This window comes from Hyperolius riggenbachi, chromosome 5 (genome assembly GCF_040937935.1).
Source record: "Hyperolius riggenbachi isolate aHypRig1 chromosome 5, aHypRig1.pri, whole genome shotgun sequence".
Lineage (NCBI taxonomy): Eukaryota > Metazoa > Chordata > Amphibia > Anura > Hyperoliidae > Hyperolius > Hyperolius riggenbachi.
Window position 1 is genome coordinate 145,555,193 of NC_090650.1, and position 27,665 is coordinate 145,582,857.

Genomic DNA, 27,665 nt, shown 5'->3' on the forward strand with positions numbered 1-27,665 from the left:
CTTGGTTCACTGTTCCCCCAACCACTAATGTGGAACTTCTTGGATACCCTTTGGATCCTGTTATAGAAAGCCCCACACTGGACATTTTGAGATGCTATATACCTAGAGATAAGAGACATAACACAATCCTGACCCAGGCTGCTCGAGTTTGGAAAGCCGTCACCAAGATATACAGCAACAAAGGTATTGGGAAGCATACCCCCCTATGGAAAAACCCCAACCTTCCAGAATTTAATACCGTACCTGACCCCCTCTTTTGGATATCAAAAGGGATAGTATTCCTTGAAAATATTACATCCAATGGTCAGATAACCTCTTTTTCATCCCTTGTATCTACATATAATGTCCCCCTCAATCAAGAGTTTAGATACTGGCAATTAAAACATGCCTTCTGCAAGCAATTCCCTAAGACACCCATTGAAATCTATGGCTCACCTATTATTGATATGCTTAAAAACGGCCCAGTCAGACATATGATAGGAGAATTATATAAAACACTGATAGAATATGGTGCTGAGGAACTTACCATTGAGTCACGGAACAGGTGGGTTGCATGCGGACTGGACATCTCGGATGAGGATTGGGATGATGCTTTATTTGTCCCTAAGAAAGTCTCCCCATGCATTCGCGAGCGAATCACGCAGATTTACATTCTGCACCAGGCCTATTTAACCCCTAAACAAGTATGTAAATCCACAATCTTCGAATGCTTGCCCTAAGTGCCAAGAAATATCTCCTTCCTTTTACCACCTCATTTGGAGTTGTCCAGCTGTATCCTCCTTCTGGTCCCAAGTCATTACATTTCTGCATGACAAGATGGGCTGTCCCGTAAGCTATGACCCTTTATTGTGTCTCCTCGGAGTTATACAAGATGAATCGATAGACAACACACTTAAACCATTTCTGACAGAAGTGCTATTTTCTGTTAGACAAGAGGAGGCGTGTAGATGGCTTGCGCCCACGCCACCCTCCTATGATAACTGGATCAAACGTATTAGCGCTGCTCTACCATATAAAAAACTCGTATATATACATAGGGGAGCACAAAAGAAATTTCATTTGATATGGGACAGATGGGAAAACCAGTAACCTATAGAATGGGAGGAAAATCTTATGTATACTTATTTTCATCTGTACTGGTATAAATACATTGAGCCCGCAATTCAATTCATTTTTGTGCATGTTAAGATAATAATGTATGTATAACACTTGGTTTAACTATGAACTAGGTCTATCCATGAAGATCCCAGCTGTTAATTTATATGGACGTACATTGTCATTGCTATAATGCCTGTATGCTTGAATCCTGTATCATGCTATTACCTTGTATATGAAGAATTCTTTCAATAAACCTTTATTTTTGGTTTAAAAAAACTTTAGATAAGATATATAGACAAGTTACTTGTTATAGTTAGTTTTTCATCTCGGATCCGCTTTAATAAGGCTTACATTACTGAGAACTCATTAGAGTTAGGCATTAGGATGGAAGGAGAAGTGTATTATTTGAGGGTACAAGAAAGGAAAGGGGAGGAGCACTCTAATAGTGCAATATAAAAATGTATTGCTTAAAAAAGATAAAAGATTACACTTACAAGATGCCAAGTATTAAAAGTGTGTAGCAAGTGTCATACAATGGGGAACATGAACTCCTCTTCTACCACAAGCCAGTACTTGGTCAAATGTGCAGGCTAAATCAAACACAGGAGAATTTGGCAGCAGTGGTAAAATCATTAACATATTCATGAATGTTCATGACTTTAATGTCTCCAACTTGTGGCTAAGTTTTGAACTGCAACTAATTTACATTTTCTAATAAATTAAAGTGGTGTGAAAATCAACATTTCTTCTTTGCTCTAAAAGATTATTTGCAACACAAAACCTACTATCAGAAAAAAAAAAAAAAAAAAACATTGGTAGCAGAACAGCATTCAAACAGTTAAACACAGCACTTTTTTTCTTCAGTGGGAAGCGTACTTCCGATGCCAAGGGGGTGATTACATTTACTTTTATTTACATTTCCTTAGAGCCACTATTAGTAAACACTTCTTGCAGTGCTGAAACTCAGCTTCACAATTAATTCATGTTTATTAAAGATGATCTAAAATGAAATGGACAATTCAATTAATTTAAACCACATTGTAACTTATAATAGTATCAGAGTTTGAATGCATAAATAACTAATTTGTTCGCTGAGTAATATATAGACATTATTCCTGAACACCCACTCCCCCATTGGCAAAAGTGGTGTGGAAATTATTGACACAAGGCTCTCTGAAGAAATCCAGAGCCCTGTGGCCACCTCCACCTGTGTTGCCATGGCCAATCCTAAGCTCGGCAGCTGCAGCCTCTTTATTGGTAGCATTGCTGGGAACTCTTTGGGAAAAAATTCCTAACAAGCAAACATTTTTGGGGATAGTCAATGTATGGTTAACAGGGATGAAGCCGCTGATGAAAAGGGCAGCACAAAACCAATAGTGGGGGTAAAAGCACTTTACTTATATTCCATGTATCCTTCTCATCTTGTGCCCAAACTAACAGCCACATCAGTTAAATGTGCATGTTCCCTCTGTTTTTTCATTGTCTAAGCTCAGAAGGTGTGAGCTTTTCAGTGGGGAGATTTAAGATGCGTACACATGCACATTTACTGTTGCCCACAGAAGTTGGGACTTGATTGCTCAAGCAACAGTGTGCTGCTGAGTTCTGCACACACACACATTGAAAGCCTATAGGCTAGTGACATTCTGTTGCTATGAAGCATGAAGGAGGGATTATGAGTGGCAATCAACAGACCTGGAGGGGTAAAGAGAGGAACAATGAGCTTGGACTGCGTTTAGCCAAGATAATCCAGCACTCAATTTCTTTAAGACTTGATGGGGAATATCTATACAAATGCTTGATTCTCAGCAGAGATTGCCTCTTTGGCCAAGAATCATCTAGCAGCCTCTTGCGTTACATTATTACTAATGTCTGTAATAGATTTACTTTAGTTGGCTTATTAATAATAGTGTGGTTTGTTGTTTAAATTAAAAACTTTTAAATAATATAGACTTGTATACAAACGTTATATAAATCTTGAGGATGTCTTTATATTTCTTTCTTGCTAAATTATAGCACAGGGTCTATTGTATGTGACTCTTAAGAAATTGAAAGTTGGAAAGAACTAAACTAATATATTATGCAAAAGAATAGCTACTATATATGGCTTGATTTATTCCTGGAACTTAATAACCCAATCGTTATGGGATCAGTTTGTTTCACATATTATAACATTCCGTTAACCTTGGAGACCAACGCTGAGCTCCTCCTGACTAAAAGCGGAGGGTGATTTATGTCACAAGTTAAAAATGAAATCTAACCAATAATTGCGTTTTGAATAAATATAAACAAAAGCAAACCACACATTCACTTCATCCGTTTTCTTGATAAAGAGACCTGTAGGGACCTGTGCATTTCTCCTGCATATTTTCTACACTCGATTTGTTAACAAAACAAAGATTTATTAATGGAGAATCTGACTGTACAGAGCTAAATTTCACATTTGCATGCATGTAATAGAGATATCTAATTCTTTTGTAAATTTAACAAGTGAAGCTCATTGCAGAATGTAATTAGGTGAATGAATGCAGATTATTCATTGTACTGCTCTAAGGCTAACTGTATAAATATAGCAGAACAAATGCTGTAAATGTCCTTTCTGATAAATTGGATATCTTTTGAAATCATCATTCTTCAGTTCACCTGTAATTCGGCCTACTCAAGAGACATTTTATCCCCAAATTTGCATCATAATTAGCTTTATATTGTAAGGCTGTATCCGAGTAAACTGCATATTATTTCATAGCAAATCAAACAGAGAAACACAAAGTAATTTTTAAGGAATAATCAGCTGTTTTCTTTCACCACTCTTTATTCTTTCTTTACAATGGTCTGTATGTCTGGTCTGTACAATTGTATGTATGGTGTTTTAGAGCCTAAACAATGATCACCTATAGGCACACATGCTTGGTTCTATTGGACAACAGGTACAGTGGGATGCGAAAGTTTGGGCATCCTTGTTAATCATCATGATTTTCCTGTATAAATTGTTGGTTGTTATGATAAAAAATGTCAGTTAAATATATCATATAGGAGACACACACAGTCAGGGCCGGATTTACAGCTCAGGAGCCTATAGGCACAGAAGTTCTGGCGCCCTAGACTCCACCCCTCAGCACAGGCCACACCCCAAGCCACACCCTATTTTCTGAAATAAACCCACCCAAGGTAATGCAGATAGAAGTAAAGACAAGAAAAGAAAACGTCCCTTGCAAGGAACCCTGTATTAAGTCCACTTGCAGACTAGACAAGAACTCCTGTCCCTGTTACTCATTGCCTGTGGACCCCCCCCCCCCCTCCCTCCCTTCTCCCCTAGGGCACTTCTTCCAAGCAGCCCCTGGCCTAGACTGCGGCCTGGACAATAATTATTCCTCAACACCCCCGAACTCCCCCCCCCCAAATATTGCCTTTTCAAACAGAGACTTTCAAACTATGAGCATTTATACTTACCTGGAGCTTCCTCCAGCCCTCCGTAGGCCATGGGCTCCCTCGTGTCCTCCTGGTCCTGTCCGTTCCTTCACTCTCCAGCCCAATAGTTTGGGTCTATTGCGCATGCGTGGCTATGACCGCACACGTCCGGGATTCTCGTATGCAGTGGTTAAAGCCCATTCGCGGCTTTAACCGGGCCAGTTGGGAACGGACAAGCCTGGGAGGATGGTGAGGAATCCCCACATAAGTACAAACGCTTGTAGTTAGAAAGTCTAACTACACTATAAATCCACACCACCGAGACCCCTCCCCCCACCCCCCCAATAAACCGACACCACCACAGACCCCCCCCCTCCCCAACAAACCCAAAACCACCAGCACAGACACAGACCCTTCTGTCTTCCCCCAATAAACCCTGCACCATCAACACAGGCACAGACCTTTCTGTCCCCCTCCCCAATAAACCCACACCACTAACAAAAGCACAGACCTCCCCCCCCCCAAAAAAAATAAAATAAAAATAAATCCATACCACCAACACTGGTCCCCCCAATAAATAAGTACAGAGCCCCCCCACTATCAAACAGCCACAGGACATCCCCCCTCCCCCAATAAACCCACACCACAAACACAAGTACAAAGCCCCCCCTCACAGAAAAAAAATAATCCCACACAACCAAAAAGCCACATGACCCCCTCAATAAACCCACACCACAAACAAGTGCAGAGCCCCCCTCCCCCCCAAAAAAAATGAGTGCACACCAACAGCGACAGGACACCCCCCCCCCTTCCCCAATTAACCCACACCACAAACACAAGTACAGAGTCGTCGCCCCCCCCCCCCCCCCCCCCCCCTTTCCAGGCATCCAGAAAAAAGTTTTACCACAAACTTCCATCGCTGGAGCTGCTAGCCTGCAGAGCCTAGGGAGAAGACAACTGCAGCTAGGCTGCTCGGTCCATGTCTGCTCTCTGTAGCCTCACGATCGCAGAACAGGCTCTGTAGGGGGACCACGGGTGTAGCACTGCAGAGAGTAAGTGGGGGTTCAAGGAGAGGCAGACACAGTGCTATTTTTATGGCGGCCGCCATATTCCGCCCGCCCGCTCGCTCGAGTCTCCCTCTGCAATCGGCAGCCGCCCAGTGAGTGTCCCTGATGGCCGCTGTATTCCTCTTGTATCTAATTGTATGCAGCAGCATAATGGCACTTCAGCTGCGAGCAGGGTGCGCAGCCATCGGGGAAGCATGTGTGTCAACTCGCGGCAGCACTCGCGATAATTATTCATGAATCTAATGATAATTATTGCGAGCGCTGCCGCGAGTTGACACACACGCTTCCCCCGATAGCTGCGCACCCTGCTCGCAGCTGAAGTGCCATTATGCTGCTGCATACAATTAGATACAAGAGGAATACAGCGGCCATCACGGACACTCACTGGGCGGCTGCTGATTGCAGAGGGAGAGCGAGCGAGTGGGAGAGCGGGCGGACGGGCGGGCGGGGGTAAGTGACGTCGCACTCCCAGCTTCTCCTATCAATAGGGAGACATTTAGAACCCGCCCCTGTCCTATAAGGCGCCTGTAGGCACGTGCCTACAGTGCCTTATGGTAAATCCGGCCCTGCACACAGTGATATTTGAGAAGTAAAATGAAGTTTATTGGATTTACACAAAGTGCGCAATAATTGTTTAAATCAAATTAGGCAGGTGCTTAAATTTGGGCACTGTTGTCATTTTATTGATTCCAAAACCTTTAGAACTAATTAGTGGAACTCAAATTGGCTTGGTAATATCAGTGACCCCTGACCTACATACACAGGTGAATCGAATTATGAGAAAGAGTATTTAAGGGGTCAATTGAAAGTTTCCCTCCTCTTCTAGTTTTCTCTGAAGAGTAGCAACATGGAGGTCTCAAAACAACTCTCAAATGACCTGAAGACAAAGATTGTTCACCATCGTGGTTTAGGGGAAGGATACATTAAGCTGTCTCACAGATTTCAGCTGTCTGTTTCCACAGGAACATATTGAGGAAATGGAAGACCACAGGCTCAGTTCAAGTTAAAGCTCAAAGTGACCGACCAAGAAAAATTTTGGATAGACAGAAGCGACGAATGGTGAGTACAGTCAGAGTCAACCCACAGATAAGCACCAAAGTCCTACAACATCATCTTGCTGCAGATGGAGTCACTGTGCATCATTCAACCATTTGGCACACTTTACACAAGTAGATGCTGTATGCAAAAGTGATGCAAAGGAAGCATTTTCTCTGTCCACAGCACAAATAGAACCGCTTGAGGTATGCTAAAGCACATTTGGACAAGCCAGCTTTATTCTGGAACAAGGTGCTGTGGACTGATGAAACAAAATTTAGTTATTTGGGCATAACAATGGGGCGTTATGCATGGAGGAAAAAACAACACAGCATTCCAAGAAAAACACCTGCTACCTTCAGTAAAATATGGTGGTGGTTCCATCATGCTGTGGGGCTGTGTGGACAGTGCAGAGACAGGGAATCTTGTCAAAGTTGAGGGATGCATGGATTCCACTCAGCATCAGCAAATTCTGGAGACCAATGTCTAGGAATCAGTGACAAAGCTGAAGCTGCGCCTGGGCTGGATCTTTCAACAAGACAACGACCCTAAACACTGCTCAAAATTCACTAAGGCATTCATGCAGAGGAACAAGTACAACGTTCTGAAATGGCCATCTCAGTCCCCAGACCTAAATATAATTAAAAATCTGTGGTGTTAAAGAGAGCTGTCCATGCTTCGAAGCCATCAAACTTGAATGAACTACAGATGTTTTGTAAAGAGGATTGGTCCAAAATACCTTCAACCAGAATCCAGACTCTCATTGGAACCTACAGGAAGCATTCAGAGGCTGCAATTTCTGCAAAAGGAGGATCTACTAAATATTGATTTCATTTCTTTTTTGTGGTGCCCAAATTTATGCACCTGCCTAATTTTGTTTAAACAATTATTGCACATGTTCTGTAAATCAAATCAACTTGATTTCACTTCTCAAATATCACTGTGTGTGTGTCTCCTATATGATATATTTAACTGACATTTTTTATCGTAACAATCAACGATTTATACAGGAAAATCATGACAATTAACAAAGTTGCCCAAACGTGCCCACTGTATATATATCCTTGTACCTCATCACATTATTAATAGGGGTGTATATAGATAATGGCAGTTGGTGTTGTCTGTTTTATTTTTTTCATATCTGTCCTGTCAGTAGTTAAATGATGACCCGCAGGCTTACAATGGATCAAACAACATGAATCATTTATTTCTTGATCTATGTTCTTTTTTTAACTTCTCACTTTGCAATTTATTAAACGCCACCGCTACTATCTTTAGGTAAAGCTCGTCAAGGCACAGCTAGTGTTGGAAATAAGATAATGATAAACCAATTTGATTTAGGAAAAAAAATATAACCTCAGCACTTTCCACACACATTCCATATTAGGCAAGCCAGTTTAGCTGAAGTCTTTTAAAAGAACCTGCCCATATGCAAATCACATTTTCACCTCAGTTTTCTCCTAAAAGATACATCTCATATTCACTTTAAAATGACTTTTACAAGTGTAAAAGTACCTAAAAGTTGGTTAAATAGTACTACGAATATAGTAATACGAAAGTATGTTGCGTATTTTCTTGCTTGCTGGCGGCATTTTATGACAAGTTGGGAAAATACCATCTTGGAGAAAACTCAGGAGAAAAAGTGAATTGCATATGGGCCCCTGGCCCATATGCAATTATCTTTTTCTTTTGAGTTTTCTCCTAGGAGATAATTTTTCATCTTCTACTTTAAATAACTTTTCAGCACTTTGCAACTGAAAAGGTACCAAAAAGTAGGTAAAAAAGTACTTATGTAATTATTTTGAGCATTTTCTTGCTCGCTGGTGATTTAAAAGTAATTTTATTGACAATTTTGAAAATATCACCTAGAAGAAAACGAAGGAGAAAAAGTTAATTGAATATGGGTCCCTGTCTCCTAAATCCAAATTTACTGGGCATCCCCCAGTACATTAAATAATCATAAATTATTGCTTTAGACAACAAGCCTAATACATCTGTATGGCACTTCACAAAAGGAAATTTTTGGAATTGGAAAAAGGCATTGCTTTTTTTAGCTGAGGCAATGCAGTGAAATATATTTTTGCATACGGTCACATTTAATTCCTGAATCAACAAGAAAATTAAACATCATTAATGACTGAATGGGAATTCTTTATCCAGGCAAAAGTTATATCCTGTGTTCTGGTATGTAACATGCCACGTATGATTAGTGTACAATGTCAAATGAAGATAAGGAACAAATATCTATACAGTACAAACATAAAGCATATAAAAATATGTGTGATTATTCAGTTGTATAGCCAGGACAGCAAAGAGAATCAACCAGTGTATAGTATGCATAAGCCATGTGATAGCATGGCACACATGACACAACTGCAGGTCCAGCTGCAGTCCCAACTCTCTCTCTCACAGAACCCAGCTGGATACTGATGTTGCATTTGTAGGTAACCTAGTTACACCAGCAGCCAGAAGAGGAAGTATGGCTTCAAAAGCAGAAAAGCTAAGGACCAAACTGGAAAGAGTAAGGGATAGTTGCTGCCCATTCAGGGAAAAAGGTTTTGACTTACTGTATGTATGCATGCCTGTGAGCTTTACACTACACTATCTTGCCCCATGGAGAGGAACTTAAATGTGATCTTTGTATTTAAACACATTGATGAACAGTACACTTGCTTGCAATATTACAGGACACCATGTATTAGTATTACATTTTCTTCCTCTCAGTAGCTAACGAACTTCAGGTTCAGGTCAAGGAAACTGTTCAAATCTGGATCTGGGAATAATTTAAACATTTTTCCACCCAAAGAATGAAAAATTTAGTGGAATGATTCACAAAAGGCCTCTATCTGCAGAGGGGCTATGCAGATACGTAATACAGTCCATATACCCACAGCTACCAGCATACATGAGTACAGGGGTATAACAGCAGTCCCTGTCACTGCAGGGGGGGGGGACTAATACTTCACACCCTCTGATAAAGTGGCAGGGACATGACTAGAGGGAAGCAGTCCCTGTGACTGCAGGGTAGCACAGAGCTGTAAGGGGGCCCCAACTACTACTTCACTACTTCTTATAAATGGGTCCATCCTTCAGACTAGGTTTTTTTTTGGATACCTTTGTGAAGGTGTGAAACTCATGATGGCCATACTTGTTTTATGACCCTTGCAAAATGGTCCCCAGACTGTGAGGGTCACAAAGGGTTGGCAAGCGAAACTGTGTAAACATGGGAAGGCATCAACGTTTTGCTGGGGGGGGGGGGCATGATTTATAGGTATGCCCCTGAATGAGTATTTTTGCTTCACTTTCTGAATCTCCCTCATGCTACACTTTGAAAATCCCCCCCCCCCCCCCATACATACAAGTGTGTGTTCTTTCTCTCTGTGCCATATTTTTTCTTCCTAGCATCCAAATGATGAGAAATTAAACGACATGCTGGTCAGAGAGCAGAAGAGGGAACATGGATTCCCATCTCACCTTCTAGTGCGAATTGTTGTTTCATAAATTGAAGTTTTGATTGATTGAATATTTCTCCAGTGGTTTCCATAACCACCTTTCACTAATATGCATAACCAAATTCCCAATTAGAAGGTCTGGTCCAAACACCAAAACCCATAATAACAGGAAAATACACTAATGCTGAAAAATAGGGAAACAGAAGAAAAGACAACAGAACATTATGAACTGTACTAGTGTGAAGAGGAAATTGTTCACAGACAAGGCTGGAATACTAGAGCCCAAGGGTTTAAGAAGAGACAAGGTCTACTGAACAGCAACGCTAGGCTTTACATTTGAGACACAATTCAGTTTGTACATTCGTACTTCTGAACTTCATCTTTAGCATTTACACCCATTTTGAGTGCTCCAAAATGATTCTGGCCTTCAACATGTTAGAATAAATGTCTTAATGTTAATTTGGGCAGGAGATTGCTTAGCATCCCACACTGAGTTTTAACTTATTGCATTATTATATTTAATGTTTTTCAAATAAAGAGATTATACAAGTTTAATTCCCATCAAGCAATATCCCTACTGTATTGTCAGCATCAATATAATTTACATGTACAGATTTTAATGACATAGACACGAATTTCTGGATTCCAAGAAAACAAGTTTTTAGTTTGAGAATAGAATCCAAATAATACATTTTCTCAGCTTTTACAATTATATTGATCATTTTGTTTAAAAGCATGCTCTGAGTGTAGGTTTGATCAATAAAAAAGGTTATTACCCAAGGTTATAGACTGAGTAAAACTGTGCTCAAAGCAAATTTTTACTGCACCAAAACATTCAGCTATCCACTTTAACACCCTCTGTTATTGTGTGAGCTTACAAACCCGTTCAGCGATAAAGGAGTTTATGTGCTGAGGCTGTTTTAGGAAAACATTTGTTTCATGCTGGGTTTCCATGAGCTCTGAAAACCCACAATGTGAATGTCAGTGCTTTCAACATACATTTACACTTTATTGCATTTATGCAAAATAGGGAATACATTTTCAGCATCAGTGATGTCCATTGAAGACAAAATACAGCACCTGATGAAAAAAAAAATCATTCATGCCTTGAAAATATACAGAGATACATTTTAAAAGAAAATGTACAAAGTCTCACTGGAATGAGTTTTATTAATAACCTTTGCAATAGATATATTTTTTACCATTTGTCCTTCAAAGTTATTAGTTAGAAAATATTTAAAGACAATGTTTAGATTTTGTTATTAATCGTGTCCATGCCTCTCCCCTCTCCCTTTTTAATTAGAAAAAAAGGTACTCCTCCATCACCCTCACACTCATCTATTGGGGTCATCAACAACAAAAAAGCTGACTGTGCTGCTTTGGATTTTGGCTGTGTAGATGCTGTCCTCCATCCCTTGAGCCCCAGACTTTTTTCAGCACATCCCACACAACCTTGCAATGCATCCTACAGTGCATCTGCCCTGGTCACATAATGCACCACATTGAAGGAGAGGTGGGCTGTAACAGCACCCCTTCCAGTACAGTGAAGGAAGAAACTAAGAAATACATGCAGCTCTACCCCTTTAAATGAGGTACTGTGGGAGAAGAACCTTTGCAATTAGACGTTAACATGTAAATTGAATGTTTCAGTACCAGGCGAGTAAACGTCACCACTCTAGCTTCACTAATGACTGGGAAATTATGTGAAGTATTCTAACTTGGAGAGGATGTGTTTGGGAAATGGAAAAGGTGATCTATAGGAGATGGACAAGAAAAAATAATCCAGATCATCCATTTTAATATCCCCACCAATTGTCTATCTAGTCAGTTGTCTGACTTCCTTGAAAACGGTATACCATGAGAAGGGACATGGATAAGGTCAAGGATGGGAAAGGCAAGGAATTATGGGAAAAATGACAATAAATAAGGACAGGGACCAGACAAATGAGAAGAGGACAAAAAAAAAATCAGTCCAGATGTGGTGTGACAACTTTATTAGCAAAAGCAAAACAACAGGAATACCAGTAAAATATTGACAGCGCGATCAACACTTTACGCTTCCTAAAAAGAAGACAACACCGGTCTCCCCAAAGAACCACACACACACACACACACACACACACACACACACACACACACACACACACACACACACACAGACACACACACACACACACACACACACACACATATATATATACACACACACACACACACACACACACACAATATATACACACACACACACACACACACATACACACACACACACACACACACACACACACACAAACTGCAATAGATAGTTCTCAAAACATTTTAAGTCGCTTATAATGCAATATATACAGGAAGGCATTAATAGCAAGGCAGACAGAAAATGATACAAGCCAACCTGAAGTGAAAAGCAAACCATTGGAAGATCTTTAGAGGCAACCCTATGAATCATTAATGCAGCATTCCATAATGAGGAGCAGCAAAAACAGCAAGCAACGTGTTTTAGCAAGTAGATACTAGCCTAAGCAAGTCACATAATCAGTCATGCATAACTGTTACTTTCTAGATAGCCATGTCTCTTCACAGACAATTCACTGATGTCACAGTTCCCACAGTAGTACATCCACAAAATAGATGACTGTTTGGTAAGATCACCAGTAGATTCCAGTTATTAAACCTACTCCTTAAATTGGAACTCCAGTGAAAATAATGTAATAAAAAAGTGCTTAATTTTTACAATAATTATGTATAAATGATTTAGTCAGTGTTTTCCCTTTGTAAAATATTTTAAATCCCTGATTTGTATTCTGACATTTATTACATGGTGACTTTGTTACTGCTGGCAAGTGATGTAGCTGCTGCTTGCTGTTTTGGCAGTTGGAAACAGCAGTAAACAGCTATTTCCCACAATGTAACAGGGTTCACAGACAGGAAACTGCTAGAAGTACCTCGGTACTCAGAGCTTCTTGTGGGAGGGGTTTCACCACAATATCAGTCATACAGCGCCCCCTGATGGTCTGTTTGTGAAAAGGAATAGATATCTCATGTAAAAGGGGGTATCAGCTACTGATTGGGATAAAGTTCAATTCTTGGTCAGAGTTTCTCTTTAAACGTGTCACCTATACCGCATGTTAACATTGGATGATGCAGTTGGGTGACAACACAGGATATACCAGTGGTGGGTACACACCAATGCATTTCACCCTGTACGCCTGGGCTTTCCTCAGGGTGAAATAATAGCTTGCGCATCTAGCTTCCTCTCTGGCTTTTGTATATAAAGTTAGATAAGGCTGTCCTCTATAAGATCGTGCACTGGAAGTCTCAAAGATGAAGCTTGCGTAGAGGGCTTTAAGTCTTTATTTCCTTTATCAACACTACATTGTGGTCATGAAGACAGACAGGCAACCATACACATTTGTACCTCACATAATAATGCAAATAGTGGTGGGCAGAAATTATGCTTATGCATAATTGCAGTAATTATGCTTATGCGTAATTACACATTGTAATTCGCAATTACGCATCGTAATTGAAAATGCAAAATTTGCATATTACGTATAAAAAATGTTTTGCATACAAATGTAATCACCAACTGTAATTATGGATGTTCGCATAATTTACGTGAAATTTCAGATGCAACGTTTTTTTCACAAACTAACACATTTTTTGCATTGAATATTTAAATAATAGCTACACATGCACAATACACTGGTGAATTGATGCAAATATTTTTACGCATTAAATACGAATTACACATAATTGCGTAATTACAGGTGGAATTACGATACGATTCACAAACATAGTATGCCCTATGTAACGAAATCGCAATTACGCAATGCGTAATTGCAAAAAATTGCGCAAAATCGTAATTGAACCATACCAACCACCACTACCCCACAAATATGACCACGGGTCTATGTCTCTTTTTTAATGATACAGACAAAGTTTAGATGATTTCTAAATCACAGGTAGAAATACATACAGTACGGGAATTATTAGGCCATGGCCTTTATGCAATTTAAAATATTTTTTTATTGTTTAAAAAGTTTTCGAGCACTTTTCAATTGAAAAAGTACCACAAAGTATGTGAAAAAGTCCTGTAAAATTATTTTTAAAGGACTTACGAGGCCAAAATCTGCCCCCAAAATGTAAAAAAAGTTCACTACTTGCATGACTTTGTAAGGCACGGAGGATGCCGTCCGCGCCCTCCGTGCCGTTCCACCTGGTCAATAGCCCCCCGAAAGGCTGCGACCCCATGGTCCGGGTCGGTATCTGCAGCCTGCATAAAGATGGCCGCCGGAGCTGGCCACGGCTGCGCAGTCCGCATAGCCGCTACTGCGGCTGCGCAGCTCTAGGGCCAACCCTCCGATCCACGCTACCTGTTACGTGGATCGGGGGGTTGGCCCTAGAGCTGCTCAGCCGCAGTAGCGGGTATGCGGACTGCGCAGCCGTGGCCTGCTCCGACGGCTATCTTTATGCAGGCTGCAGATACCGACCCGGACCGTGGGTTCGCAGCCTTTCGGGGGGCTATTGAGCAGAGGGGACCAGGCGGAACGGCACGGAGGGCGCGGGCGGCGTCCTCCATGCCTTACAAAGTCATGCAGGTAGTTAACTTTTTTTATGTTTTGGGGGCAGATTTTGGCCTCGTAAGTCCTTTAATATTTTCTTATTATTGAGTATTTTCTTGCTGGTGGTTAAAGGCATTTTATTTACAAGTTGGGTAAAATTCAACCTGGAGAAAATCAAGTGAAAAGGTTAATTGCATATAGGACAAGGGCCCATATGCAATTCACTTTTCTCCTGAGTTTTCTCCTGGGTGATATTTTCATACCTTGTTAATAAAATGCCCTTAAATACACCAGTAAGCAAGAAAATGCTAAAAATAATTTTAGTAGCCATTTTCACCTACTTTTTGGTATGTTTTAAATTCCAAAGTGCTGAAAAGTTATATTAAATAGATGATTAAAAATTATTATCTGCTCTGAGAAATTTCGGAAGAAAAAGTAAATTGCATATAGGCCAAGGGCCCATATGCAATTCACTTTTTCTCCTAAGTTTTCTCCTAGGTGATAATTTTTCATCTTCTCTTTAAAGAGAGTCTGAAGCGCAGGGCCGGATTTCTGGAAAGGCCACAAAGGTCAAGGCCTAGGGCGATAAAATTCAGCAGGGCGCAGGACTTGGAGAGATAAGAGGTCACATGTCAAAGTAAATCACTTCTGCTTTGCTCTATTCTGCCTGAATTCCAGAGATTCCTGCATCTCTCTCACTGCAGAGTGTGTGTGATGACAGCATCTGTTGTCATCTGAGGAACTTGTCCTTAGTATAATGAGTGGGGACATACAAGCTGCTGTGAGAAGAGAAATATATGGGCTCAAGTAGTAGAACTTTTGAGTTCAGATTAGTTTTTTTATGCAGCACGCATTCATGGACAGGAATTATCAGCTCTCCTCTCCCCCTGACTGATGTTTATTACTTGGTCAGAGCTGTTAAAGATCTGAGACCTGTTGAATTTATGGTTTGTTTTTATTTCCTAGGGAATGACAGCAACATTCTCTCTGTGCTACAGTTTAACTCTTTCCTGACATGTTTTAGAAGCAGCAAAGCATTGTTCTGTGTTAGCCATCAGTGAAAGCAGGATGTTTTGAAACAGAATGACAACTGTATTACATTTATTTATATTTACAAAGCAATGTATGCATCTCCTGCTGACTTTATATATAGCTATGTGTCCTAACATCTTGTATACAGGAACAAAGTCTGAAGATGGCTCATTAGCCTAAAGGCTCACTGTTTTCTTTTGGTTAGCCAATAAATATTATCATTCTATTACAAAACTTAAAAACTTCCTGCTGACTGATTAAGATCTGTCTTAACTTGCCCCAAGTTCTAAATTGTCACTGTGTAATGTACACCTGAGCTTATGCTAGGTACACATGATGCAATTTTCTGACAGATTTACTGTCAGATCGACTATTTCCAACATGTCCGATCTGCTATCCGATAGATTTTCTGAATGATTTTTTTCATAGAAATGAACGGAAAATCGTTTGAAAAATTGATTGGAAATCAGATCAGACATTGGAAATAATCGATCTGACAGTAAATCTGTCAGAATTGCATCGTGTGTACCTAGCATTACACTACATCTATGCCAGCGTGTGTAGTGTTGGATCCTTCTACTTACCTGTTCTCTGGTTTGGGTGGGTTTCTCTCCTTTGCGCTGCACCATCACCTGTTTGTGACTCTGACTGAAGCAAGTCGCACAGAGGACAAAGAAGCAGTGCATACTCCCTCTCGGGCTTCTTGTTATTATGCACTCCTGTACTGATGTGCACAGCAGCCGAGGCTTGGAGTGTTATGGGTATGTGTACTTGACAAGTGCTGCTCATATATGAGCATCATTTCTGAATTATGCAAGCCCTGAACACTATGCATCCAGGCTGGAGTGCAAAATTACATGGAGTGGACAGAGCATGCACTGCTTCTTTGAACAGGGGGGGGGGGGGGGGCAAAGCAGCAAAACAGACAGGAGCCTATGTAACCCAGTGATCACTAGTCAGAGTTGGACCGAATGGGGGGGGGGGGGGCTAGTTGGTGACAGCCGGCCTAGGGCGCTGGAAAGTACAAATCCGGCCCTGCTGAAGCGAGGATAAATCTCGCTTCAGACCTCATAGTCAGCAGGGGCATGTGTGCCCCTGCTAAACCGCCATTATCCCGCGGCTAAACGGGGGTCCCTTACCCCCCGAAATCCTCTCCCAACAACATTTTGTCAGAACTGAAATATATCAGTTGCTGTCAGTTACAGCTGAGAGGAGAACTGATATGTCCATGCTTCCCTATGGCTCAAGTGGGCGATGTTACAGTTTAACTGTGTGCTGACCAGAAAGCTGTTATGGTGTAATGGCCATTTTCAAAATGGAGGACGGAGAATTCCATTGATCACAGTGGACAAACAGGATGCAGGACAGGAGAAAGAGATTAAGGAGTAGTCTATACAGGAGATAAGTATGACTTGTGTATGCTTATTTTGACTTTTAATTTTCAGTTCAGGTTTTCTTTAAGCTACCAGCAACCCAGAACATGCTCAAAATAATTTTGATAGTGTTTTTTCAGCTACTTTTTGGCACTAATTCAATTGTCAAAGGCTGAAAAGTTATTTTAAAAAGAAGTTATAAAATTAACTCGGGGGGCGTGGCCGGAAGTCATGTAGAGCGGACGTGTTCGCTCTGAGCTCCCGCCGAGGCATCCTGAAAAATCCGAATTTTCATTAAATACCTGCCTAACTCCGGTTTGTGAAGTGGTGGATCGGATCCGTAAGCCTCCCTGGAACAGATGGATACCAGAAACACCAAAGGGAAAGCCGGGGATAAAGCATCGGAGGTTGCTGCGAAGCTCCGGCAGTTTAAGCGCGCAGGCCATGATGACGATATAACCGAGGAGGACTCACCGGCTTCCGGACCTACCCTGACACAGATTATGGAAGCCATTACTACGTGCCAGGGTAGCTTAACATCCATTTCATCAACTTTGGATGAAGTAAAGACCGATGTTTCTCTCCTGCGTCATGACTTACAAAACTTGCGCACACGAGTGGGAGAGACTGAGGCCCGCATCAGCACTTTGGAAGATGATGTCCGCCCTCTACCACCAGCAGTCAAAGAAGTCCGGAGTGATATTGGTACAATTAAGGCCAGACAAGAGGACTTAGAGAACCACAATCGACGGTCCAACATACGGTTAGTGGGACTCCCCGAGAGGGCCGAGGGGACATCAGCGGAAGATTTCGCTGAAAAATTACTCATTGATCTCTTTGGGCGTGATCGCTTTTCATCTGTCTTCGTAATCGAACGGGCACATAGAATCCCTGCTAAAATGCCGAATCCAGGTGCTCCGGCTCGTACTTCTATTTTCAAATTACTTAACTATAGGGACAGAGACACTGTTCTTCGCGCCGCCCGGGAATTGGGTGAAATCTCGTATGAAAACTGTAAACTTTCATTCTATCCAGATTTTTCGATTGAGGTGCAAAAACAACGAGCCCAATTTGCTAATGTGAAGCGGGCTTTACTTCGTGTAGTTGCCGATGATCAAACTTTTTTTTTTACAATTCCAAAGGAAGTCCGGGACTGGCTAGATACTAGGCCCAAAGCACCTCACGCTTCTCCTAGATCTGAGGATTAATATTTTTTTATAAATAACTTTTCTTCTTGTTCCAGCGGTTAGGCTTGTTTAGAATGATCTCAGGGTTATTATACTCTTTCTTTCAGTTATACGCTTATGGCTTGACTAAGTACACTAAGAAGGAAAAAAGGATCACCCTAGGCTAGATACTTATAGTTTGGCCTTTCTCCTGCTGCAATATTCTCTGCAATACTATGCTTTTATATTATGTTTTTATGGCAGTTCCCCTGCTATAACATGTGGGTTTAACCTAACCGTTTCTTTTTTCCCTATAGATATAATATGTGTTAAGCTTGGAGGTGTATTCTCCACAGTCAGCATGCAACACATAAGCTGACGTGAAGGAGGTACACACACTAGCACAAGGAATCAGGATATCCCCAGTTTAGTGGAGGAAAGGACTGACTCCAATAGGAGATTGTGGTGCACAGAGCCGGTTCCGATCCGAACAGCCACAAACAACACTTTCGTAATAACGTTTCAGCGCAAAGTAGCGCTGAGCGCATAAACCAGGACTGAGGAGATCAGGACAGGTAGACAGAATGAACGCTTGCTTAACTAGCCACTACTTAGTGACAGCAAGCGTCCACAATAAAACAGACTGGAATGAGGTAGCCAATGCGTTAGCAGCGATGGCGTGCCTCACAAAGACAGGACAGAATAGTCAGGGAATAGCAGGATCAAGATAGATGAACGTAACACAGATAAATATACAATAAGTATGATTTCCTAGCGTATTACAATTACAGCTATCAATGAAACTATTTGTAACGTCTGACTAACATATGTATATATCGGCAATGAACCGATATATGACATGAGCAGGAACTCTGACTAAGACTGGAGTAATACAGGGAACAGGACTCAGAAGGATTCGCTATCTCTTCGCAGAGATGAACGCAATCCACAAACAGGACCAGGAACAGGATAACTAGCTCAGCGTGCTGGAACGCTGACTAACGGAACACAGGATATAAACAGTTCGTGTACGTATATATCAGCGACACTGATGTATCAACGTAACACGAATACAAGGAAAATAATAAACGTGCAAGTATGCGTATATATTGGCGATGAACCAATATATGACACAAGACAAGCAAAGTAACAACTTCTAGAAACAAGAGCAGAACTAGGAGGACTCGCTGACCCCTTCGCAGGAGTCAGCGCAGTCCACACGGACTAGGAACGAGGTGGGGCACGGGCAGAGTAACAGACAGGATCTGAGACTATGGTAGCCCATGAGACATTGCAGGAAGCAGTTCTTTATACTGAGGTCATCCAATGGGAGCAGACCTGCAGATTCCCACACAAGTGAATGGTAATTAATCACAGGCTGATAGCAGGAAAAGGCAGACAATGATATGCAGCCTGCAGGAAAGGGACTGCCCCTCCACTGCAGCAGACAATGTCTGTTTACACAAAAGCATATTAAACTGTCATTAACCTCAGAGCGACTGCAGATGGAATCAGCAACCAGTTCAAGTGCAAACCAAACTATGCAAGCAAATGCATGTAATGACATTAGAACTGCTTGGTTTGCAATACCACTGCAGTCAGCAGTAAACGCTGCAGAAGCGATCATAACAGTACCCCCTCCCTTAAACGCGGCCTCTGGACGCCTATAAAAACTGACATATTTCTCCTGAACCACCCAAACCAAAAAATCAGAAGTGGGAAATCCAGCAAACTGATCTGACTGAAAATTCATGAAGGTCGGATCAGCCCGACAAAACCAAATTCCCGAATCAGTCTCACCAAAACTAGACCAATTGGAACCAGAACCTACCGAACCATGCCCGTCAGCACTACAAGCCTCAGTGTGATACCCATCGCCTTCCAGGGACTGTCCAAAAACGCCAAAGCCTTTGCAATGCCCACCGGAACTGTCCTTACCAACACAAAACCCACTGTTGAACCAGTCCAAGGTACCAGGACAAGTTTCCTCAGAGATCTCCCAGAACACTTGGAAGCTCCAAAGAGATCCCCACAGGTCAGAACGCCCCTTAGGCTCACATGGAGAACTATCAAGAACCCCTATGGAACCCAGGGCAACTCCAGAGTCAGGGTCACAAGGACAAACATCAAGATCAGGGCTTTTAGGGACCAGAACCATCTCCGGGCATGCAGGCCAACCGGCAACATCAGAACATGTCTCCACTAGGGAAGCACGTGAGCACGCCAACACAGACACATCTGGGCACTCTGGCACAAGAGAAACCTCTGGGCATGTCAAGGAACTGCGAACCTCAAAGTCAGTCAAGACAGGACCGAAACCAGAACTGGGCAAAAAAAATTCATCATGACTAGACTTCACAGTTACTGGATTCTCACTAAAAACTGTAGGATCAGACTTAGATGTCGCTGATTCCAGCAGGGTTATTAACAAATCATGTTCAGGGGCATTTACAAGACAGGGCAAATCTTCTGATGTATGCACTGAACTAGACAAGGTTCCCATAGCTTCTTCTGGACTAGACAGAGACTCATCAAATACACTGGATTGGAGCTCATGAAGGGCTGCAAAACAAGTCAATATTGCAGCAATCCCCACTGAACTAGGCAAAACTGAGAAACTCACTGGACAGGAAGGGGACTCTGGAACTACTGCCACACCGGGCAGAAAACCAGAATTTTCCAGGATACAGGGCTGGGTTTCAGAAACACTCATTAACCCGGACTGAAATTCTGAGATTTCTATTATTTTTTCCAGCGAGTCAGAATTATCCATGTTACAGGGCAAGACTTCTGAAACATTCAGAGGACAGGGCTGGAGTTCCTCGGCTGTTACAACACTGGAGAGGGACTCAACAACATTGGTTAAATCAGACTGTGTACAGGGCAAGGTATCTAACACACTTGCTGACGAGGACAATATTTAAATGGCTTCTGCTTTGCTGGGCAGAAATTCATCAAGTTTTATTAGAGCAGACTGTAATTCCAAAACAGCTGCTAGACAAGTGAATATTACTGCAACACCAACTGAGGTAAGCAGTGCCTCAGACTCCTCTGCTAGAGGGTTTGAAGTATCCAAAGTACTGGGTGAAGCATAAGACTCTGCGACCACAGCTTCACTGGACAGGATCACTGAACAGTCCATATTGCAGGGCAAAACCATGGAAGCACCTGCTGGACAGCATAATGATTCTGTGACCTGAGTTTCATTGGGAAGATCTACTGCACAATTCATGGTACAGGGCAAATTTACTAGAACATTTTCTGAACAAGGTAATAATTCTACGATTTCAGGTTCACATAGCAGATGCTCTGAGCTATTCATGAAACTAGAGCGAGGTGTAGAGACAGGAAGATCAAGACACAAAGTTTGTGCATCTGAAGCACTATTCAATTGTAAAATTGGAAAATTCAGATGCTGGGGTTCTGAGGTTTCTAGACAGGATTGCTGGGACTCAGAAACTAATGTAGTGCATCTACTGGCATCTGCTGGATCAGACAGAAGTTGAACTTTATTAACACAGGTAATTTCTGCAGAAGTGTTTGCAGAGACAGGCAAGATTTTTCTGGTGTCTGTTTCACTGAACAAAGATTCATGAGTACTGGCTAGGCTGGACTCAGAAGTCAGCAGGACCTCTGGATTCTCTGCTGAGAAATTTGTGCAGGGCAAAGTTAAGAAAGTATCAGTGGCTTCTGTTTTACTGGGAAGTAACACTGAGTTATCCATGGTACAGGGTGGAGTTACAGGAACATTCACAAGACATGGCAGGGACTCAGTAACTGGAGAAGTGGGACAGTCTCCAATTGACAGTGTGTCTTCCCTGGTATCAACTGATTGAATCGCATAAAAATCGTCCAAAATCATCTTCCACACATCGATCAATGGATCCACAAAGTCATACCCACACACACCAGTTTTTATTAGGTTATAGGCAGACTTAATGCATGCATTAAATGCTAATTCACTTTTTGCACTGTAAAACTGACAAAATGAACTTGCATCTTTCTTCCATTCATAGACCAGGGCTTCCATCTCTCCTTTCTCAAATGGAGGATCCCATGCATACTTAACAGCTGAGCATTCCGGCTGATCATAGTTTGCAAATGTGTTAGTGGCAGAAACATACATTGGGTTATTTAGCAGGTGATTGGCCGATTTCTTATTCCTAAGGATCTCCAATACCTGTAGCAAGTGTTGAACTGTAGTGTATGCAAATTTCCCTTGCTGCACGAATAAATTGATCTGTTCAATACTCTGTAATATATCTTCATAATCATATTCAGATAATTCATTTAAACAAGAACTTTTATTTTCCCTGGCTAGCAATGAAAGTTCATTAGTAGTTTCATAGGTCCATTTGACTCCCCTGAATGGTGACTGAATTTCATTATCTGCTACTAGCGAAGTCTCATTACAGATCTGATGCGCAGTCGCCAAGGGCAACGACTCCGCTGATTGTAACGCTTTTCTTTTGGAGCGTTTACGTTTGGCTTTAGACCCTGCTGCCTTAGCAGAAGAAAAGTTATCAGAACAATTATCTGCTTGCTGATTATTTTTGTAGGCAGTAGAAGGAGCAGCTGATTGACAAGCTGCCAGGAGCTTATCAACAGGGCTAGGCAAATCGGTTTTGCGCAGCCAGTTATGGATCACAAACGCTAGAAATTCCAGTGGTCTCTCTTTTAAATTGGTATGATCCAAGACATCGTACGCCCACTGGAACAAATTTCCCTTAAACAAAACATAAATTAACTGGGGGGCCCACGTTGAAACAGGAGTAGCCTGGAGCTCGGGATTGGCCAAAAACCTGGTACATTCAGAAAAAAACTCATTTTCTGTTTCAGAATTTAGTTTCTCAAATTTCTTAAAGGAACAGGAACCATAACAAACAGTGTCATTTTTGCTGGGAACCCCCCCCCCCCCCACAATGGGGATTGGTAATGGGGCTACCATAATGTTAAGCTTGGAGGTGTATTCTCCACAGTCAGCATGCAACACATAAGCTGACGTGAAGGAGATACACACACTAGCACAAGGAATCAGGATATCCCCAGTTTAGTGGAGGAGAGGACTGACTCCAATAGGAGATTGTGGTGCACAGAGCCGGTGCAGATCCGAACAGCCACAAACAACACTTTCGTAATAACGTCTCAGCGCAAAGTAGCGCTGAGCGCATAAACCAGGACTGAGGAGATCAGGACAGGTAGACAGAATGAACGCTTGCTTAACTAGCCACTACTTAGTGACAGCAAGCGTCCACAATAAAACAGACTGGAATGAGGTAGCCAATGCGTTAGCAGCGATGGCGTGCCTCACAAAGACAGGACAGGATAGTCAGGGAATAGCAGGATCAAGATAGATGAACGTAACACAGATAAATATACAATAAGTATGATTTCCTAGCGTATTACAATTACAGCTATCAATGAAACTATTTGTAACGTCTGACTAACATATGTATATATCGGCAATGAACCGATATATGACATAAGCAGGAACTCTGACTAAGACTGGAGTAATACAGGGAACAGGACTCAGAAGGATTCGCTATCTCTTCGCAGAGATGAACGCAATCCACAAACAGGACCAGGAACAGGATAACTAGCTCAGCGTGCTGGAACGCTGACTAACGGAACACAGGATATAAACAGTTCGTGTACGTATATATCAGGGACACTGATGTATCAACGTAACACGAATACAAGGAAAATAATAAACGTGCAAGTATGCGTATATATTGGCGATGAACCAATATATGACACAAGACAAGCAAAGTAACAACTTCTAGAAACAAGAGCAGAACTAGGAGGACTCGCTGACCCCTTCGCAGGAGTCAGCGCAGTCCACACGGACTAGGAACGAGGTGGGGCACGGGCAGAGTAACAGACAGGATCTGAGACTATGGTAGCCCATGAGACATTGCAGGAAGCAGTTCTTTATACTGAGGTCATCCAATGGGAGCAGACCTGCAGATTCCCACACAAGTGAATGGTAATTAATCACAGGCTGATAGCAGGAAAAGGCAGACAATGATATGCAGCCTGCAGGAAAGGGACTGCCCCTCCACTGCAGCAGACAATGTCTGTTTACACAAAAGCATATTAAACTGTCATTAACCTCAGAGCGACTGCAGATGGAATCAGCAACCAGTTCAAGTGCAAACCAAACTATGCAAGCAAATGCATGTAATGACATTAGAACTGCTTGGTTTGCAATACCACTGCAGTCAGCAGTAAACGCTGCAGAAGCGATCATAACAATATGATGACCTTGTGATTCTAAAGCTGATACATATACATTTGCTCTTTATATAGCAAGTCTTGAGGCTTATTAGTGTTCACTACTTAAGATATGTTTGTTTTTGTTTTTTTTAAATCCTGCTTCCGGAGTTTGCGCAGCTTATTTTTTTTTTCTATATATGATTATTTTACTTATATTTGCCTACTTGCTTACGGCGGGAGTCTCTCAGTGAATATTTCTCTCTGACAACTTTTCACAGCTTTTTGCTGACTACGAGAGGCACTCAATCTTTGGTGGGTGTAGATACTTCTTCTCCCCATCTTGGACGGTTTGCCTCTACGCTTTCCTCCCCCCCTCTCAGTGAGTGACTATTCCCACTGAGAGTTCCTGGGCAAGTGGATAGGTGGATATTAAAGGGTGTATAGCCCAGGTGGTAATTTCGTTAAGATTAGAATTACTTGTTATGTGGTTGTGTATGTTTAAGTTTATTTGTTTTGTGTGGTCCAGCCTGCTGTCTCCCCTCTTTGCCTCCCAGGGTGCATATATCATTTTTAATGCTAATGTCCTCTGAATTTAAGATAATTACTCATAACGTTAGGGGCCTCAATGATCCTGTTAAGAGGCGTAAGGCCTTTCATAACTATGCTCAGGAGCACACTTCATTACTATTCTTGCAGAAAACACATTTAGTGCACAATAGAATTCCCACGTACTTTGATAAAATTATCGTAGAGGATATTTTTCTACATTCAGCAGAAAAGCTAGAGGAGTAGCGATTTTTATTGCTAATTATGTCCCCTTCACTTTGCTTGACTCTTATAAGGATCCTGAGGGTAGAATTTTAGTCCTCAAGGGCACACTGGATGGTAAACTTGTTACTCTAATTAATTGCTATGCTCCAAATGCTTCGCAAACTGAGTTTCTTAAAAAACCTGCCCCACTAATTGAAAAATTTAATTCCCCTCATATGATACTAGCAGGGGATTTTAATTCTGTAGCAAATCCGGTCTTGGATCGCTCTACGCTTTCTCCCTTTGCACATAGTTTCCCTAGAAGACTTTCAGGGATCCTGGCTAAGGCCCAGGTGATTGATATTTGGAGAGCTCATAACATTGGATGTCGTCAGTACACTTTTTTTTCCCATCCAAGACAATCATATGCTCGACTTGATTACATTTTTCTCTCTCCTATAATTGCCTCTAATTCAACTGCGTCAGATATCATCACCTGTGCCTGGTCAGATCACCACATGGTCTCCTCCACACTTAATGGATTTGGTTTACCTTTTCATTTCAAGTATTGGAGACTGAATGACTCCTTGATTGCTGACCATGCAAGCAGGCTTGAAGTAGCTGCTGCTTTGGAGGATTATTTCCTACATAATAATGAAGATAATACCTCCCCTGCATTACGTTGGGCTGCCCATAAACCTGTGATCAGAGGGGTTCTTATTCGTAAAGTGATCCAAGCCAAAAAGCAAAGATCTGGAAAAATTCTTTCCCTGTCTAAGGAATTGGATGATCTCTATAAGAGACATTTTCCTAATCCTAGCCCAGATGTCATGCAATTAATTACCCTAAAAAGGACAGAGCTGGATACAGTCTTAAATTCTAGGCATATGAAGGCATTAAAATTCTCCAAAGCCAGGTTCCTATTGAGAGGTAACAACCCTTCCACCCAGTTTGCCCGCAAGCTCACAGAGTACTACAAGCCGCCTCACACCTATAGGGTAAAAAACAAAAAAGGAGTTATGGAAACCTTACCTCCTAATGTAATAAAAATATTTGAGGACTACTACTCTCAATTGTTGGGTCAGGCTCCCAATTTGGACTCAGCCGCACTGGGATCTTGGCTGGGCCAACTTAATCTTCCCACTCTATCTAATGACCAGTTAGAGATTCTGAATGCCCCTATCACTATGTCTGAAGTCCAAATCACCATAAAATTACTTAAATCCTCCACTGCTCCAGGGCCGGATGGGTTTACCCCTCAATATTATAAAAAAAATTCTGACCTCCTCTCTATCCCTCTCACTGTGCTTTTTAATAATATCCTTAAGGGTGAGAAATTTCCACATGAAATGCTCGAAGCCTCTCTCACTCTTTTACCCAAACCAGGAGCAGATCATTCAACTCCAGCAGGTTTTCGCCCAATATCAATTCTTAATAATGACATTAAGGTCTTTGCCAAGATCCTAGCTGTGCAACTGGGTTCCATTGTTGGTCACCTAGTAGAGATTAACCAAACAGGCTTTATTCCAGGGAGACAGGGTTCAGATAACGTTAGGCTTGCAGTAAATATAATTCAAGATGCAAAATTAAACAACAATAGACTTCTAATGTTAGGACTCGACATTAGCAAGGCTTTCGATTCGGTAGGATGGCATTATTTATCTGAAACATTGCAAAGTTTTGGCTTTTCGGGCCCTTTTCTCACAGCAATTTTCTCCCTGTATGATAACCCCTCTACTATTATCCGTATACCTGGAGCATCCTCTGCAAGTATAGCCCTTAAACGTGGCACGAGGCAGGGTTGCCCGCTGTCGCCCCTGCTTTTTGCTTTAGCCCTTGAGCCATTGGCAGTGGCGATCCGTCAGCACCCTGATATTGCAGGATATGGTGATAATTATAAAATAGTCTTATACGCTGATGATGCGCTTCTATTTTTAACTCAGCTTGTCACTACTCTTCCAAATCTATTCTCCCTTCTAAATTTATTTGCGTCCTTTTCAGGACTCCATGTTAACACTTCCAAATCAACCGCTATGCCAGTTAATTTATTGCCACACACGGTAAAATTATTGGAGGCAAACTTTGATTTTAAATGGTGTAAAAATACATTCAAACACTTTACTTAAAAACTGGTCCCAATACAAGGTTTCTTGGTTAGGACGTAGCTTAGCCTGCAAAATGATTATAGTTCCCAAAATTCTTTATTTATTTCGTATGCTACCCCTTACTCTTCCCAAAAAAGTAATAAACCCTATGCAATCTCAGATTAATAAATATATTTGGAACTCTAAACCAGCTAGAGTTAGGGCCCAAACTTTATATAGACATCCCATTCAGGGGGGTATAGGCCTACCCAACTTATGGTATTACTACCTTGCTTCAAAATTAAACCAAATCTTAGATTGGGGCCTTGCTGCTTCTCCTCCACTTTGGCGAAGTTTTGAAACAGAAACCGTTCGTCCTTATTTTCTCTCTCACTTAATTACGGTAGTGACTAGCCGAGATATAT